At 42.8% G+C, this 19,283-nt stretch overlaps 1 long non-coding RNA gene across 1 annotated transcript in view; it reads right to left on the bottom strand.

Moving 5' to 3' along the window:
* Positions 1-613: 613 nt before the first annotated feature.
* Positions 614-19,283, bottom strand: part of LOC140741552 (uncharacterized) — a 42,960-nt gene continuing 24,290 nt past the window's right edge. Inside the window, exon 3 of the long non-coding RNA XR_012102078.1 lies at positions 614-2,437. This is a non-coding gene — a long non-coding RNA (uncharacterized lncRNA). The remainder of the gene's footprint in view (positions 2,438-19,283) is intronic.

Genomic DNA, 19,283 nt, shown 5'->3' with positions numbered 1-19,283 from the left:
GGATTATCTGAGATAGAGAACTCCAAAGGTGCACCAGGTGGGGATTATAAAAGAAAGGTGGTTTATAATTCTTAATGAGGTGATTGCAAAGTCACACATCTGATTTGACATTTGGTTAATTAACGGTGCTTCTGGTGGCAGTTTAATATGTTTTTCACAAACATCAAAATCTACAAGAGCAAGCTGAGTCACAGTGAAAACTGAGATCAGTTACAAGAAAAAGAAATTGTTGAGTTTTTATGTGTGGGCCATAAACATTGTTGAAGGAAAACATGTGAAACATTTTGCATCAGTCAATCTGATAATTTGATTAGTTATACTTAATGTCATATTTCAGTTTTGATTATTTCAATAGGTCAATGGGTACATTTAATATCAGAGAAATGTATACAATATACATCCTGAAATTCTTTTTCTTTGCAAACATCCACAAAAACAGAGGAGTGCCCGCAAAGAATAAATGACAGTTAAATGTTAGAACCTCAAAGACACCCCAGCTCCCCCCTCCCACCCACAAGCAGCAGCAAGGCAATGATGCCCCATCCCCCCACCAGCAAAAAAACATTAGCACCACCCCCCCACCGAGCACTCAAGCGTGCAGCAAAACATCAATAAAGACACAGACTGCAGTACCCCAAAGACTACTCGTTCACCTGGTATTCAACATACCACAGGCTTTCTCTGTCTCCTTAATAAGAGGAAAAGAGGTGGCCCCGTTTCACAACGACAGTCAAGGCAAGTCAAGTCACTTTTTATTGTCATTTCGACCATAACTGCTGGTACAGTACATGGTAAAAATAAGACAACGTTTTTCAGGACCATGGTGCTATGTGACACAGTACAAAAACTAGACTGAACTATGTAAAAACAACACAGAAAAAAAAACTACACTAGACTATAGACCTACCCAGGACTGCATAAAGTGCACAAAACAGTGCAGACATTACAATAAATAATAAACAAGACAATAGGGCACTAAGTTGGTGTCAGTCCAGGCTCTGGGTATTGAGGAGTCTGATGGCTTGGGGGAAGAAACTGTTACATAGTCTGGTCGTGAGAGCCCGAATGCTTCGGAGCCTTTTCCCAGATGGCAGGAGGGAGAAGAGTTTGTATGAGGGGTGTGTGGGGTCCTTCATAATGCTGTTTGCCTTACGGATGCAGTGTGTAGTGTAAATGTCCGTGATGGCGGGAAGAGAGACCCCGATGATCTTCTCAGCTGACCTCACTATCCGCTGCAGGGTCTTGCGATCCGAGATGGTGCAATTTCCGAACCAGGCAGTGATGCAGTTGCTCAGGATGCTCTCAATACAACCCCTGTAGAATGTGGTGAGGATGGGAGGTGTGAGATGGACTTTCCTCAGCCTTTGCAAAGTAGAGACGCTGCTGGGCTTTCTTTGCTATGGAGCTGGTGTTCAGGGACCAGGTGAGATTCTCTATCAGGTGAACACCAAGAAATTTGGTGCTCTTAACAACCTCTACCGAGGAGCCGTCGATGTTCAGCGGGGAGTGGTTGCTCCATGCCCTCCTGAAGTCAACAACCATGTCTTTTGTTTTGTTCACATTAAGAGACAGGTTGTTGGCTCTGCACCAGTCTGTTAGCCGCTGCACCTCCTCTCTGTAAGCTGACTCGTTGTTCTTGTTGATGAGACCCACCACAGCCATGTCATCTGCGAACTTAATGATGTGGTTCGAGCTGTGTGTTGCAGCACAGTTGTGGGTCAGCAGAGTGAACAGCAGTGGACTGAGCACACAGCCCTGGGGGGCCCCCATGCTCAGTGTGATGGTGTTGGAGATGCTGCTCCCGATCTGGACAAGTTGAGGTCTCCCAGTCAGGAAGTCTAGGATCCAGTTGCAGAGGGAGGTGTTCAGGCCCAATAGGCTCAGCTTTCCAATCAGTTTCTGAGGGATAATTGTGTTAAATGCTGAATTGAAGTCTATGAACAGCATTCAAACATACGTGTCTTTTTTGTCCAGGTGGATTAGGGCCAGGTGGAGGGTAATGGCAATGGCGTCGTCTGTTGAGCGGTTGGGCCAGTACACAAACTGTAGGGGGTCCAGTGAGGGTGGCAGCAGGGTCTTGATGTGTCTTGATGAGAGGGGAGACATAACAAAACAACTCGCTGATTTATGGTGTTAAAAGTCTGTTGTGTCACTTTTTCCGAGCTCTGTGCCCAAAGAGCTCAAGTCTCTGGGCACACGGCCGGCAACCAGCTCACTGCTTCTGATCTTCTCATGACACATCAGGCAGTGGCATTGACCTCGAATCCATCCGCCCCCAGAGCCACAAAAATCTGGCACCCTGAAGGTACGTTAGTTTTCCAGGCCGCATCCTTGGCATATCGAAAAGTGGCCGGTCATGAGACTCTGAGAGCGGGTCCCATTCTCGCAAAGAACGAAAGTCAGCGTGTAACTCCAGATCAGGGTCTTCAAAAGAACCCTGAAAAGGGAAAAAAATGATATTAAAGATAGAAATAGAGCTGTTTCTGAAGATGCAAGCAAAGGAGTCACCGTTAAGCAGCATCATCTTAAGCTCCACCCTCCATCACCTTTGTAAGATTTGTTTGTAAGATTCCATTATCTTTCAGGGTCCTAAGATTGTCATAACCGAGGTGGTAGTGGGGATGGGGATGAGGATAAGTTCCCACTACCTATAAAGTGCTCCAAATGGCGTGCAACTCTAACAGCCTCTAACAACCAAGTCCAACTCGGCCTTCACATGTGGCTTAGCTACTAGGTGGGGCAGAACTGTTTCTACTGACAAGAGAAAGGGCAAAGGTGGACCACTGGTGCCTCAAAACCAGTTGCTTCGGGCAGGTGGGGCTTGTCAGCCTTGGACGGCAACCTGCCTAGGAGAAGGAAAACCCTGATTTTAAACCTCTGCTGCCCTGCAGAAATACCCACCCATGGGAAAGGCTTCGGGAGTAAACCCCGAGGAAGAAATCCAGAGCCGGGGTCTCTAAGACAGTTTGATGTTGTTTACAACTTCACTCTGGCAACGTCTGCGACGACACTGGTGCCAAGCTGTATCGGCGCTTGCCCTTCCCCTGGACTACATCACTGATGTGGAGAGGGGGAACCCAATGCATGGGCAACAGCCGATTCTTCAAATCTTCCCACCCACTCTTGCACCCTGGAGAGGACACAATTCACCAGAGGCACAACCCCATGATCCCCTGGGATCGACGACTGCCTACTACCAATATCCTTCAATAAGTGAATGATCTATGGATCAGTGTCCTGTAAAACAGGCCCAGGCCTACACAATCCTGCACTTACCACTCTCCACACCTATGCCACTGTTATACCACTATACTTACAGACACACCTACAGTATATAACCTTAAAGCTACATCTATATCTACAAACCCGCACATACTCAACCCACACCTACCCCTAAATCCTTTCACCTCTACCGACATCTCAACACACTGACACTGACACATATAGTCTCTATCTGTTTCACATTTGTACACACACACACACACACACACACACACACACACACACGTCAGGTTCTGTCGGGTGTGAAACGCACAGATATAGAGGAATTTTATTCGAAAAAGATAGAAACATAAATCAAAACTTCATTAAATGCTGCAGAGACTGAGCATACCTTATCAAATATTATTCTAACCTTGCTACACAGACAAAGGCTATGAATTGAACTTTATGATAAAATAGGGAGACTTCGTCTTGACTATTATATGCCACTGTGCACCTCTTATTCATGCAGCAATACCATTGAAGTCACTCTCTTTCCGTTTATTCATTTGCTGGATAAGAAAAGTATCAGGTGTTGGTAGCCAACAGATAGATAGATAGGACTGCAGGACATCTTCATACAGCTGTTATGGTATTCTGTGTCAACAGAAGTTACAGGAACAAGGAACCCTCTCATAGAGCTGCTGGGCAAAAACAAGAGAATCAGGTTCTGCTTCCACCAGCTGTTAAGACACCACTTGATCTGTTCAACATTGAGAGGTCAACCCCAGGAGAAAATTACCTGAGACAGCATGTTCTAAATGTAACCATGCAGTATTAATATCAGAAAACATCCAAAGAATAATTTTATTTTCTACTCTGAATATTTCAGATTCAAGATAGCTTAATGTCATTTCCAGTACATAAGTGTAAATGAGAATGAAATAACTGTTACTCGGCATCCAAAGCAGCGCAAAAAACACAATAAGATTAAAAAAACAACAGTAAAAAAAACACAATAAATATGAATACATAAGATAGCTTATACACATAAGTTGATTGAATGTCCATAAAGTAACACTAGGTACAGGAGTGTCTGTACATGTAGTGGTGGTGATGGTGTGGAGGGTGGGTTATACAATTTGACAATATTAATCATTATTTTAATTTTAATTAAGGTACATGGCTGCAAGAAAAACATATATGTTTGGAGACACACTGAATTGTTGGAGCTTTAGATTAAATGGGATCGGTCAATTATGTGGGCACATATTTGTAAATTCAACCAAAAATCAAATGTAATCTGAAATCAAGAAATTCATGCAAGTTGCTCAGAGTCCACGATTTTCATTTCAGATTCTCCCGATACCATGTACGACTCCAGACATAAGATATGACCACAGGATATAGGAGCAGAATTCAGCCATTTGGCCCATCAAAACTGCTCTGTCATTTCATCATGGCTGATCCAATTTTCCTCTCAGCCCCAGTCTCTTGCCTTCTCCCGATATCCCTTTATGCCCTGACCAATCAAGATTCTATCAACCTCTGCCTTAAATATATATGAAGACTTGGCCTTCACAGCTGCCTGTGGAATGAATTCCACAGATTCGTCATTCTCTGGTTAAAGCAATTCATCCTTATCTCCGGCTAAAAGGACACCACTCTATTCTGAGGCTGTGTTTACTGGTCTTAGACTCTTCCACCATCGGAAACATCCTCTCTACATCCACTCTATCAAGATTTTTCAACATTTGATAGGTTTCAATGAGGTCACCCCTCATTCTTCTGAATTCTAGTGAATAGAGGGCCAGAGCTATCAAGCGCTCTTCATATGACAAGCCATTCAATCCTGGAATTATTTTTGTGAACCTCCTTTGAATCCTCTCCAGTGTCAGCACATAATTTCTAAGATAAGGGGCGCAAACTGCTCACAATACTCCAAGTGAGGCCTCACTAGTGCTTTATAAAGTCTCAACTTTACATCCTTGCTTTTATATTCTAGTCCTCTTGAAATGAATGTTAACGTCACTTTTGCCTTCCTCACAACAGACTCAACCTGAATATTAACCTTAAGGGAATCCTGCATAAACACTCCTCGGTCCCTTTGTGCCTCAGATTTTTGTATTTTCTGTCCATTTAGGAAATATAGAACATAGAATAGTACAGCACAGTACAGGCCCTTCGGCCCACAATGTTGTGCCAACCCTCAAACCCTGCCTCCCATATAACCCCCCACATTAAATTCCTCCATATACCTGTCTAGTAGTCTCTTAAACTTCACTAGTGTATCTGCTTCCACCACTGACTCAGGCAGTGCATTCCACGCACCAACCACTCTCTGAGTGAAAAACCTTCCTCTAATATCCCCCTTGAACTTCCCACCCCTTACCTTGAAGCCATGTCCTCTTGTACTGAGCAGTGGTGCCCTGGGGAAGAGGGGCTGGCTATCCACTCTGTCTATTCCTCTTAATATCTTGTACTCCTCTATCATGTCTCCTCTCATCCTCCTTCTCTCCAAAGAGTAAAGCCCTAGCTCCCTTAATCTCTGATCATAATCCATACTCTCTAAACCAGGCAGCATCCCGGTAAATCTCCTCTGTACCCTTTCCAATGCTTCCACATCCTTCTTATAGAGAGGCGACCAGAAATGGACACAGTAATCCAAGTGTGGCCTAACCAGAGTTTTATAGAGCTGCATCATTACATCGCGACTCTTAAACTCTATCCTCAACTTATGAAAGCTAACACCCCATAAGCTTTCTTAACTACCCTATCTACCTGTGAGGCAACTTTCAGGGATCTGTGGACATGTACCCCCAGATCCCTCTGCCCCTCCACACTACCAAGTACCCTGCCATTTACTTTGTACTCTGCCTTGGAGTTTGTCCTTTCAAAGTGTACCACCTCACACTTCTCCAGGTTGAACTCCATCTGCCACTTCTCAGTCCACTTCTGCATCCTATCAATGTCTCTCTGCAAACTTGCCAACCCACCCTTCTACCCCCACATCCAGGTCATTAATAAAAATCACCAAAAGGTCCCAGAACAGATCCTTGTGGGACACCACTAGTCACAACCCTCCAATCTGAATGTACTCCCTCCACCATGACTCTCTGCCTTCTGCAGGCAAGCAATTCTGAATCCACCTGGCCAAACTTCCCTGGATCCCATGCCTTCTGACTTTCTGAATAAGCCTACCATGTGGAACCTTGTCAAATGCCTTACTAAAATCCTTGTAGATCACATCCACTACACTACCCTCATCTATATGCCTGGTCACCTCCTCAAAGAACTCTATCAGGCTTGTTAGGCACGATCTGCCCTTTACAAAGGCATGCTGACTGTCCCTGATCAGACCATGATTCTCTAAATGCCCATAGATCCTATCTCTAAGTATCTTTTCCGACAGTTTTCCCACCACAGACGTAAGGCTCACTGGTCTATAATTACCTGGACTATCCCTACTACCTTTTTTGAACAAGGGGACAACATTCGCCTCCCTTCAATCCTCCGGTACCATTCCCGTGGACAACGAGGACATAAAGATCCCAGCCAGAGGCTCAGCAATCTCTTCCCTCACCTCGTGGAGCAGCCTGGGGAATATTCCATCAGGCCCCGGGGACTTATCTGTCCTAATGTATTTTAACAACTCCAACACCTCCTCTCCCTTAATATCAACATGCTCCAGAACATCAACCTCACTCATATTGTCCTCACCATCATCAAGTTCCCTCTCATTGCTGAATACCAAAGAGAAGTATTCATTGAGGACCTCGCTCACTTACACAGCCTCCAGGCACATCTTCCCACTTTTATCTCTAATCGGTCCTACCTTCACTCCTGTCATCCTTTTGTTCTTCACATAATTGAAGAATGCCTTGGGGTTTTCCTTTTCCCCTACTCGCCAAGGCCTTCTCATGTCCCCTTCTTGCTCTTCTCAGCCCCATCTTAAGCTCCTTTCTTGCTACCCTATATTCCTCAATAGACTCATCTGATCCTTGCTTCCTAAACCTCATGTATGCTGCCTTATTCCACCTGACTAGATTTTCTACCTCACTTGTCACCCATGGTTCCTTCACCCTACTATTCTTTATCTTCCTCACCGGGACAAAATTATCCCTAACATCCTGCAAGAGATCCCTAAACATCGACCACATGTCCATAGTACATTTCCCTACAAAAATATCATCCCAATTCACATCTGCAAGTTCTAGCCTTATAGCCTCATAATTTGCCCTTCCCCAATTAAAAATTTTCCTGTCCTCTCTGATTCTATCCTTTTCCATGATAATGCTAAAGGTCAGGGAGCGTTGATCATTATCCCCCAGATGCTCACCCACTGACATATCTGTGACCTGACTCTGTTTGTTACCTAATACTAGATCTAGTATGCATTCCCCCTAGTCGGCCTGTCAACATACTGTGACAGGAATCCATCCTGGACACACTTAACAAACACTGCCCCATCTAAACCCTTGGAACTAATCAGGTGCCAATCAATATTAGGGAAGTTAAAGTCACCCATGATAACAACTCTGTTATTTTTGCACCTTTCCAAAATCTGCCTCCCAATCTGCTCCTCGGTATCTCTGCCACTACCAGGGGGCCTATAGAATACCCCCAGTAGAGTAACTGCTCTCTTCTTGTTCCTGACTTCCACCCATACTGACTCAAAAGTGGATCCTGCTACATTACCCACCCTTTCTGCAGCTGTAATAGTATCCCTGACCAGTAATGCCACCCCTCCTCCTCTTCCCCCCCCCCCATCCCTTTTAAAGCACTGAAATCCAGGAATATTGAGAATCCATTCCTGCCCTGGTACCAGCCAAGTCTCTGTAACGGCCACTACATCATAATTCCATGTATGTATCCAAGCTCTCAGTTCATCACCTTTGTTCCTGATGCTTCTTGTACACACACTTTAGCCCTTCTACCTTACTACCTTTACACCCTTTATTCTGCTTCTCTTTCCTCAAAGCCTCTTTATATGTTAGATCTGGCTTTACTCCAAGCACTTCTTTCACTGCTGTATCGCTCCGGGTCCCATCCCCCTTGCAAATTAGTTTAAACCCTCCCGAACCATGCTAGCAAACCTACCTGCAAGGATATTGCTCCCCCTCGAGTTCAGGTGCAACCCATCCAATCTGTACAGGTCCCACCTTCCCCAGAAGAGATCCCAATGGTCCAAAAATCTAAAACCCTGCCCCCTGCACCAACTCCTCAGCCACGCATTCAACTGCCACCTCCTCCAATTCTTACCATCACATAGTACTGGCAGCAATCCTGAGAACGCCACCCTTGAGGTCCTGTTCTTCAGCCTTCTGCCTAGTTCCTGAAACTCACACTTCAGGACCTCATCCCTCTTCCTGCCTATGTCGTTGGTCTCAACATGTATCACGACTTCTGGTTGCTTTCCCTCTTGTACCAGGATGTCATGCACCCAGTCAGAGACATCCCGGACCCTGGCACCCAGGAGGCAACAAACCATGCCGGTTTCCTTCTCACATCCACAAAATCTCCTGTCTGCTCCCCTGACTATAGAGTCCCCAATGACGACAGCTCTCCTCTTCTCCGTCTCATCCTTCTGCACCACAGGGTCAGACTCAGTGCCAGAGGCCCTGCCACCGTGGCTCACACCTGGTCGGTCGTCCCCACCAACAGCATCCAGGACGGTAAACTTATTATTCAGGGGAATGGCTACGGGGTGCTCTGCACTACCTGTCTATTCTCCTTCGCTTTCCCCCCTCTGACTGTCACCCAACGACCTGCTTGTGGCAGCCTAGGTGTGACTACCTCCCTGTAGCTCTCATCTACGACTGCCTCATTTTCCCTTATGAGTCGAAGGTCATCCAGCTGCTGCTCCAGATTCCTCACACGGTCTTCCAGATCGCCCAGCCGCAAGCACTTCTGGCAGATGTGACTCTGCGGGAGAGGGGAGTTCCCCCAAGACTGCCACATCTCACAGGAGAGGCACATCACCATCTCAGGAGGCATTGTAAAGACTATCTGGGAACAAACTCATTGAAGGCCAATGTGCCAAAACCTCTCTTTAAGCTTGTGATCTCCAATTAAACTCCAGCCCATCCATCAGCCCTTACTACTGACCAATCCACAGGCCATCCATCACATCATCAACTGCATGTCACACCTCAGTACCTCCCACTCATGCTTTCCCAACACCTATCAATCAGGCTTGAATCCTTTCCAGTCCACTGCCCTCCAATCAAATCTGATGCCTTCCTCTGTGACTACCTAAACCTCACCTTGGCATTGCCCTAGACCTCCCTACTGTGCTGGTCAGTAGCATGTCACACCTTGAGCCTTGTGAGTAGTAAAATTTCACAACAAAGTCTAAGTCAAGTTTATTGTCGGCTAACTATTACTTGGATTGCACTACCTGTATGTATAATCTATATTTTCATTTATATTTATCATTATTATTGTTATGAGCAGAGAGACAACATCTGCCGGAAGTAAATTCCTTGTATGTGCATAGGTACTTGGCGATTAAAGTCTGATTCTGATATGCATATTACATGTATGCACAGGTGCAATGAAAAGCTTGAGGCCTGAATCTGTCTAAGAAGGTTCTCAGTCATCCAGGTCATTGTATATCAAGCAGTAGTACATCAAGGTAACTGGACCTGCTGTGATGTCTTGAAAACCTTCCATGGAACATCACCCAGTTATTGGTTCAGGTATGTGGATGGCACCTGGGTCCAGATCAAAACCCATGACGTACAACCTTTGCAGAATATATCAAACCAGTGGGTAATAACATCAAATTTACATGACAATACATTGAGAACAATAGACTGGCCTTTTTAGACTGTGCAGTGCTTATCAAAGAAAATGGACATCTAGATATTGAAGTTTATAGGAAACCAATCCACACATGTTGGGGGTTATCACCATGCTGAGAATGTGCCACCAACATTACAGCTAAAGACAAGGAACACAAGTATTTGAGAGAAGTCTTGAAAGCTTGTGGCTACCCTGACTGGGCCTTCATCAAAAGAGCAACAAAAAACAGCAGGCCATCAGCCCAACAAACAGAGGGAAGGATCAAGGCTAACAGAAAAAGATAGTCATCCCATGTGTAGCTGCAGAGGATTTGCAACAAACACCAAATTCCTGTGCTTTTCAAAGCTAAAGACACATTCAGACCGAAACCCATTCGCCCTAAGGATCCTACACGCAAACATAAGCAGACCAATATTGTATATGCTATCTACAACTCAACGACCTTCATGTGATTGCTATACCTTTTAAGTAAGTCAGAGTTTATAAGCCAGAAAACTACCCACCATAAATCAGAACTGAAGAAGCCTCTCGAACGAGTGGCGAAACGTATTCTAGACAACACAGCAAGTCCAGTTGCCTTGACTTACTACTGCTTGATATTGAGGACTAAATATTAATCAAATATACTGGTGGTCCCGTTCCACTTGGAGGCACTGTAAATGGTGACTCACAATCTCATTGAGTGATGGAACTCCTTGAATGTGCTATTATCTCCCAACTCTGTCTCTTTCCATACTTGAATTACTCTAATTTTAATTCCAGCTCACCGCAGCATACAAACAGCCATTATTAATGTTGCAGGTGTTATTCTATATAACTGAGCATGGTAAGCTTTCTCTTCTCATCTTCCTCCATTCAGTGACATTATCCTTCTCATGTATTGAGCTGGAAGCACCATTGTCTGATTCTATTTTTTTTAAGCCAGGGAACCACCTGCAATAGGCCTAATCTATTGCTCAAGGTTCCTAAATTCCTCAAAGATCCAGTTTTAGTCTCTTCCTATTTTTCATCTGCACTCTTCCTTTTGGCAAAAACAATCCAAAAAAATATTGGCCCCTGCAGAGGTGCCTGAAGTCTATTCACTATTAGAATCAAGGAAAAGCATACAGCCCGGGGGTTCACAGAGGTAATAACAGAACATGTCTTGGCAAAACTGAGTGATAGATTCACGTTGACCATGAAGTTTGCTGATTACTGGGATCTTTTATGCCCACCTTCAGAGGGCAGATGGTGTGATGAAATGAGCTATCAGTTTATGTCTTAGAGATAAACTTAGGCCAGCCTAGCACCAAATATTCATATTTCACATTCACAATCTGGCCCAGGCACACATCTGTGGAGTGTTGGAACCTGGGTTCTAGTTCTTGAATCACTGTACAAGTATCAAAGCACCATTCTGTGGATTCTGGTAGTGTAAATCTACCTGAACTGAGACTCAATTCAACAAATACATTCCCCAAAATAGATTAATTTAGTCACCAGATCTTAACTGTTCCAACCTTTCTTGTTTTCTCCATTTTATTCTGAGCTAATTATAAGTTTTCTAATAAGCTTATTTTAATTTTTTCAGATGGAACCACATTTTCTTATCTTAACTTGCAGTATATAGGAGAAAATCAAAGATGCAATCTCTTTGAGACTTTTTTTAATATTCCATGTATTCGCTCCTGGAGGGATTTGGGCAGACACCAGCATCAGACAAAAACATACTGTCACTTGATAATGAAAAGTATATTTTCAAAACATCAGTGAAGAAACATGGAATTCGGTGGCAGAATGAGTGGCTGATTTCAGAATGATTGAATAGTTTATGTTGTGAATGTAAATGTTTATTCAATGTCATGAGGAATTTAGCTCTTCAGTTCTAATAAACTTGTCTATCAGTTAAGCAGCCTCCAAACTGGTTTGCAGCCCTCCTAGGAGGCTTTTGCATGGATCACTGACAAATGCCTGTCTGTATTCCCTTTGACAGGACGTGCACTAGCCATACAATCACATGAGAGCTCTATCCTGTTTGTTCCTAAGGGTGCAGTGCAGACAAGAATCAAAACACTTGCAGCCACCAGATCTGAGTATTTGGAAACTCTAAAGCCTAAACTCAATCAGACAAGTGTGAAGACAGCATCTGAATCGTTGTGCATTCGTGCCACAGTTCAAATGTGAATGGATTTGGTTGTTCGTGTAGAAGTATGTTCTGTATTCTGGAGTGGTTCATATAAAGCTCCTATTGGTACTGGTAGCTGGCTCTGACTAGCCAGTACTGTAGGGCCATTGTTTGTCTAGTATTCTATCATCACTTACACAAGGAAGCAACAAACATCTGTTGCTATTGTAATTTATAAAAAGGGTTCTATTGGGCTGCTTTCTTGAATATCAAAAAAGAGGTTTGAGCAATATTTTTGTTTTGGTGATCAGAAACAAAATAGGCTGGAATAGAGGACAGACACGTGCGAGTCAGCCAACTGTCTCATTCAAAATTCCAGCAGCACTATTTAATCAGCTTTTACATAAAAAAGTTACTAAACATCTAGTTTATGTGTCCAATTTGCTGATTTTTCCCCTCTGTATACCACTAGCAATTTGCTGATTGCTTTTCAAATCTATTTTGAGGTGCGGTGAGGAGGCTCCATTGCTTTCTTTTGATAGCTCATAGTCTGGAACTTTCTGTGCTCTTTTACAAGAACTCCAGAAGCATGTGGAAATCAAAACTGCTGAGAGATGGGAGTGTTTTAGGTGTGCTAAAATACTGCATGTAAAGACAACATAAAAAAGGAAAAGCTTATGTATGTGTGGCATTGCACTCTTCAACATGAAATAAATTATTGGGACTTGCAATGACTGTTATGATGCAAAAAAGAGGGTTCTCTTGCTGTGCACAATAGGATCTCACAAATTACAACCAGATGAATGATGAATTATATTTTCTTTAGGTGACATCTGAGGGACAAAGATTGGCTAAGATTCTAGAAAAATGTTGTCCTCTACTTCCGATAGGCACTGAGGGAACTGCTCCAGTGAAATGGACCAACATAACTCAAGTTTAATGTCTCATCTGTAGAGTGCACATCTGGCAATACATCATTGGACACCCGGATATTTAATAAATTGCCTGACATTGGCTAAGATGTTTATAGAGTAGGAATCTCCTGTCTCCACTCTCTAAATATTTCATTTCTAGCTTTTACTGAGAGACCTCTGTGCATTTTTCTAAGCTGGCAGGACAAAACTTTCTCATAAACAGGCCAGTTCAAAGAACCAAGTAAAGCTTGGTGTAAAAGCACCATGCTTCTATCTGGGCCAAACTGCAATGATTGGCCTTGGACTCAATTCTCCTCTACCATTTTATTGTGTCATTCATCCCATGCTTATATTGTTTTGTTTTATTTTAATCAGTATGGAGTTTCATTTGACATTTTCTTCTTATTTACTTTATAGATTTCAAATTTTTGTTAAACCTTTATCCAAGCTCTCAGTTCTTGATGCAGAATTGCATGCTACATGTTTACAGGACACTTACTCAGTGTTAGAAAATAAGAAACACTGAAAATCTTCATTAGGCCAGTCAGAATCTTTGGAAAGAAAGACAAAATCAACATTTTAGGTCAATGACCTGCCATTAGAATTCATTTATGCCTAGCAAAGTAACTTTAAGCTTTTGTGGCAGGCTGACTGAGCTTATGCTCCATACAGCATTAACGCCTCAGAAAGTTGTGAATTTGAACAAAAGAGTATTCAAAACATGGTTAAAATGATTTAAAACTAGAATTGTGATGCAGCCAGACCTGTATGATCAAGAGCTGAATAAGAATTACAGCTGCTTAACAAGTGGACTCCAGCAGAGACACCAGATTTTGAATGAAATCTCTACGTAAAATCATCTACATATGCTCTTCCAGGACCACTGCCCAATATGTCATGAAATCCAGTCTCCTCCAATTAATCTATGGTGTATGTGTTTAAAAAAATGGTGAGAATCAATGGGGACATGCCAAATTTTCTTAGCTTTCTGTGGAAATAGAGATACTGGCGTGCTTTCTTGAACATAGTGTCTACATAGTTGAACTAGGGCAAACTGTTGGTGATATTTACACCCAGGTGCTTGAACCTCTCAACCATCGCCACCTCAGCATCATTGATATATAGAAATGTGTGCTCTAGGTGTGAACTCCGCTACACTTCCTGAGGCCAATGACCAACTGGCATTGAGGCAAAGGTTGCCATCCTGATACCATGCAATTAGGCTCCCTAACTCTTTTCTGTACTCAGTCTCATTATTATAAGAAATCCTTCAATCCTTTAGTTATAGTAAAATCTGGTCAGAGTAATGAATGCATAGGGAGCAATGTACATATATAGGGAATGTATAGGGAGTGCGAGCACAGTCTTGTAGGTCAGTGAGAAGCTTTGTACACAGTATACAAGGATTCTAATCAGTGATGAAGCAACAACTTGTGTGATTTTAAATATCCTCAGCATTGATGAATATTAGATACAAGATCTCCAACTCAGATGAGATCCTTTAATTAAGGTTTGATTGCCAAACTCAGCATAATATTCAAATAATACTTTTTGTGACTTTCCAAGAGAAATTGTGGTTGTACCAAAATAAGCCAATATATGAGCAATAAGGAATGAAATGTCAGAAAACCGACAAATATGTGAAGGTAATTTGTGCACAGTCATTACCAAGACATTTTCTTTAAAGTCACAATATTATCTGGAAATGATGGTCAGCATGATTTAATTCAGGTTAAGTCACTTGCATGCACTGTTTGGATATGAAAAAATAGATGATAATGGATGCACTTTCTAGGTTCCAGTGGTTCCACTCCACAAGTGCCTCCTGTCACTTTATTTTCTTCAGTTCATTTGATGTGTTTCTGTTGCTTCCTCTCTGAACACAGGATTCAGGATTGTGTAGGATTCCCTAAAAGATTAATTTGCAGGTCGAGTCTGTGATGAGGAAAGCAAATGCAATGTTAACATTCATTTCAAGAGGACTAGAATATAAAAGCAAGGATGTAATATTGAGACTTTATAAAGCACTGGTGAGGCCTCACTTGGTGTATGGTGTGCAGTTTTGGGCCCCTTATCCATAGGACACAGGAGCAGAATTAGGCCATTCAGCCCATCAAGTCCGCTCTGCCATTTCATCATGGCTGATCCCGGATCTCAGATTCAACCCCATACACCTGCCCTCTCACCATATCCCTTGATGCCCCAACCAATCAGGAGTCTATCAACTTCCACCTTAAATATACCGACGGACTTGTCCTCCACTACAGCCTGTGACAGAGCATTCCACAGATTCACCACTCTTTGGCTAAAAAGGTTCCTCCTTACTACTTTTCTAAAAGATCACCCCTCAATTTTGAGTCTGTGCCTTCTAGTTCTGGATACCCCCTGCAGAGGAAACATACTCTCCACATCCACCTTATGTAGTCCTTTCAACATTTGGTAAGTTTCAATTAGATCTTGTACATGAAACCCACTCAACATGCCAGTTATGTGACTTATATAGTTGAATCTTGATGTCCTCAAGCCAACTTGAGAAAAGCTTTACATTTTAAGCTACAGAATGACCTAAATCAAATGATCAAATGAAAACAAAATGTGCAGTCTTGTTTAGCACTGAGAATAACTGGATTCTTTTGGTCTCCTTTCGCTAACGGCTATACAACAAAGTTTGGATATCCATAGAAAATCATTAGCTGCAAAGTGCATACGATGAATCAAAAGACAAAATTAACACAATGAAAATCCAACTTTCATGTGAAACTTACTTCCAGGGACAAGTTGTAGACAGGATATTATTTTTGTGTCATCATAATATGCTGGGAAATTGTATTTGCATCATGTTTTAATAGAAAAGAAACTTGTCAGTGGCTGAGTGGAGACTTTTCAGAAAGGAAATTAGGTCAGATTCAGATCATCATAAATAAATTAGTTCAATTGTTTGCCTGTTCCTCTTTGTTAATATAATGATTTAGATGTTCTGAGATTCAAAGTATAAAGTACAATGTCTATTACAAACAAGAGTATAGCTCATATTCCAAAAGCCCCTTGAATAAGAAACATTTACAAGATGACTCAGTACTAAGAGGCATTGAGGCTCTTGACTGCCAAACAGAAAGTAACATGTCTTAGTTCAAGATTCCAAGGGTTACTTGTCACTCAAGCCAAATTGCTTTGGGGAAAATCACAGCAGTTCTTACCTCACATTCTCTAAAGCACCACTTATACAAGAACTTATTTCGCTGTCATTCAGGACAAATATGTATCAGAGTGCTTCAGGGCATGGGCAAGGAAACAATGTGCAGGAGGGAAAAAGGAAATTGGAATATGGGACAGCCAAATGCACACATTTCAACCCCCTGAGCAAGACTGCATGGGAATTCTTCGCAAATACAATAGACAATACCCAGGAGATCAGTGCAACAAAAAATAAGGTTGGCATTCCAAGTCAATGTACATTTTTAGGAAAAATCATCAATCTGAAATACACTTTATTCTGGATTATTATTGTTTTCCTTGTTCTACTTCAGTGCACTGCATAATGATTTGATCTGTATGAACAGTAAACAATACAAGTGTTTCACTGTATCCTGGCACATGTGACAATAATAAACCAACACCAGTTCCAATTCCAACTGATAACTTTGAATCCCCATAGATAATGCCCAATCTGTTGAGGATTTTGTACATTTATTGTTTATATCTAGGATTTAAGTTTAAGATGACACTGTTGAAACACATTGATGACTTACTGGTAACAAACAAAAGTACTAACTACATTATTAGTCACACATTTTCTGGAAAATGATCAATGCAATTAACAGCCTGTAACTTCTCCTTCAGGGATCAGCTTTGGAACTGCCTGTATTTTTCGGTGTGAACTGAAGTCTCGAAGGTGTAGAATGGTAGTGGCATGGCATGTATAGGCCAAACTGAGCAGTGGGGCTCAGGCAGGCCCAAGAGCGAGGAATGAGCCAATGAATGGCCATTGTTGGAGCAGACTTGGAGCCGATTCAAAGTGGTAGATCATAAGACATAGGAGAAGAACTAGGCCATTTGGCTCATCAAGTCTTCTCTGCCATTCCATCATGGTTAATCCCAGATCTCGTTCAACCCCATACACCAGCTCTCTCACTATATCCCTGGATGGCCCAAACGATCAGGAAACTATCAACTTCTGCTTTGAATATACCCACAGACTTGGCCTGCACTGCAATCTGTGGCAGAGCATTCCACAGATTTACTACTCTCTGGCTAAAAAATTCCTCCTGACCTCTGTTCTAAAAGTTTTTTCCCTCAATTATGAAGCTGTGCTCGCTAGTTCTGGATACCTCCACCATAGGAAACATCCTCTCCGCATCTACCCTATCTAGTCCTTTCAACATTCAGTAGGTTTCAATGAGATCCCCATACATTATTCTAAATTCCAGTGAATACAGGCCCAAAGCTGCCAAATGTTCTTCATATATTAACCCCTTCATTCCCAGAATCATCCTTGTGAACCTCCTCTGGACTCTCTCCAATGCAACACATCCTTTTTGAGATAATAGGGCCCAAAATTATTGACAACACTCCAAGTGTGGCCTGACTAGTGATTATAAAGCTTCAGCATCATCTACTTGTTGTTAAATTCTATTTCCCTTGAAATAAATGTCAATATTTGCAGTTGCTTTCTTTATCACAGACTCAACCTGTGAATTAACCCTCTGGGAGTCTTGCACGAGAACTCCTAAGTCCCTCTGCACCTCTGATGTTTGAACCTTCTCCCCATTTAGATAATAGTCCTCACTATTGTTCCTTTTACTAAAATGCATTATCATACATTTCCCAACACTGTATTCCATCTGCCACTTTTTTGCCCATTCTTCCAATTTGTCTAAGTCCTGCTGCAATCACATTGCTTCCTCAGCACTACCTGCCCCTCCATCTATCATTGTATCATTTGCAGACTTTGCCACAAAGCCATCAATTCCACTATCTGAATCATTGACAGACAATGTGAAAAATAGCAGTCCCAATACTGACCCCTGAGGAACATCACTAGTCACTGACAGCCAACCAGAAAAGGCCCCCTTTATTCCCACTCACTGCCTCCTGCCTGTCAGCCATTCTTCCATCTTGATATTAAGGGAGAGGAGGTGTTGGAGTTGTTAAAATACAATAGGATGGATAAGTCCCTGGGGCCTGACGGAATATTCCCCAGGCTGCTCCACGAGGCAAGGGAAGAGATTGCTGAACCTCTGGCTAGGATCTTTATGTCCTCGTTGTTCACGGGAATGGTACCGGAGGATTGGAGGGAGGCGAATGTTGTCCCCTTGATCCAAAAAGGTAGTAGGGATAGTCCAAGTAATTATAGACCAGTGAGCCTTACGTCTGTGGTGGGAAAGCTGTCGGAAAAGATTCTTAGAGATAGGATCTATGGGCATTTAGAGAATCGTGGTCTGATCAGGGACAGTCAGCATGGCTTTGTGAAGGGCAGATCGTGCCCAACAAGCCTGATAGAGTTCTTTGAGGAGGTGACCAGGCATATAGATGAGGGTAGTGCAGTGGATGTGATCTACATGGATTTCTGTAAGGCATTTGACAAGGTTCCACGTGGTAGGCTTATTCAGAAAGTCAGAAGGCATGGGATCCAGGGAAGTTTGGCCAGGTGGATTCAGAATTGGCTTGCCTGCAGAAGGCAGAGGGTCGTGGTGGAGGGAGTACATTCAGATTGGAGGGTTGTGACTAGTGGTGTCCCACAAGGATCTGTTCTGGGACCTCCACTTTTTGTGATTTTTATTAACGACCTGGATGTGGGGGTAGAAGGGTGGGTTGGCAATTTTGCAGACGACACAAAGGTTGGTGGTGTTGTGGATAGTGTTGAGGATTGTCGAAGATTGCAGAGAGACATTGATAGGATGCAGAAGTGGGCTGAGAAGTGGCAGATGGAGTTCAACCTGGAGAAGTGTGAGGTGGTACACTTTGGAAGGACAAACTCCAAGGCAGAGTACAAAGTAAATGGCAGGATACTTGGTAGTGTGGAGGAGCAGAGGGATCTGGGGGTACATGTCCACAGATCCCTGAAAGTTGCCTCACAGGTAGATAGGGTAGTTAAGAAAGCTTATGGGGTGTTAGCTTTCATAAGTCGAGGGATAGAGTTTAAGAGATGCGATGTAATGATGCAGCTCTATAAAACTCTAGTTAGGCCACACTTGGAGTACTGTGTCCAGTTCTGGTCGCCTCAGTATAGGAACGATGTGGAAGCATTGGAAAGGGTA

This window comes from Hemitrygon akajei, chromosome 18, assembly GCF_048418815.1.
Source record: "Hemitrygon akajei chromosome 18, sHemAka1.3, whole genome shotgun sequence".
In the NCBI taxonomy this organism is placed as follows: domain Eukaryota; kingdom Metazoa; phylum Chordata; class Chondrichthyes; order Myliobatiformes; family Dasyatidae; genus Hemitrygon; species Hemitrygon akajei.
The sequence above is the reverse complement of the archived record's forward strand: the minus strand, read 5'-3'. Positions and strand labels throughout refer to the sequence as shown.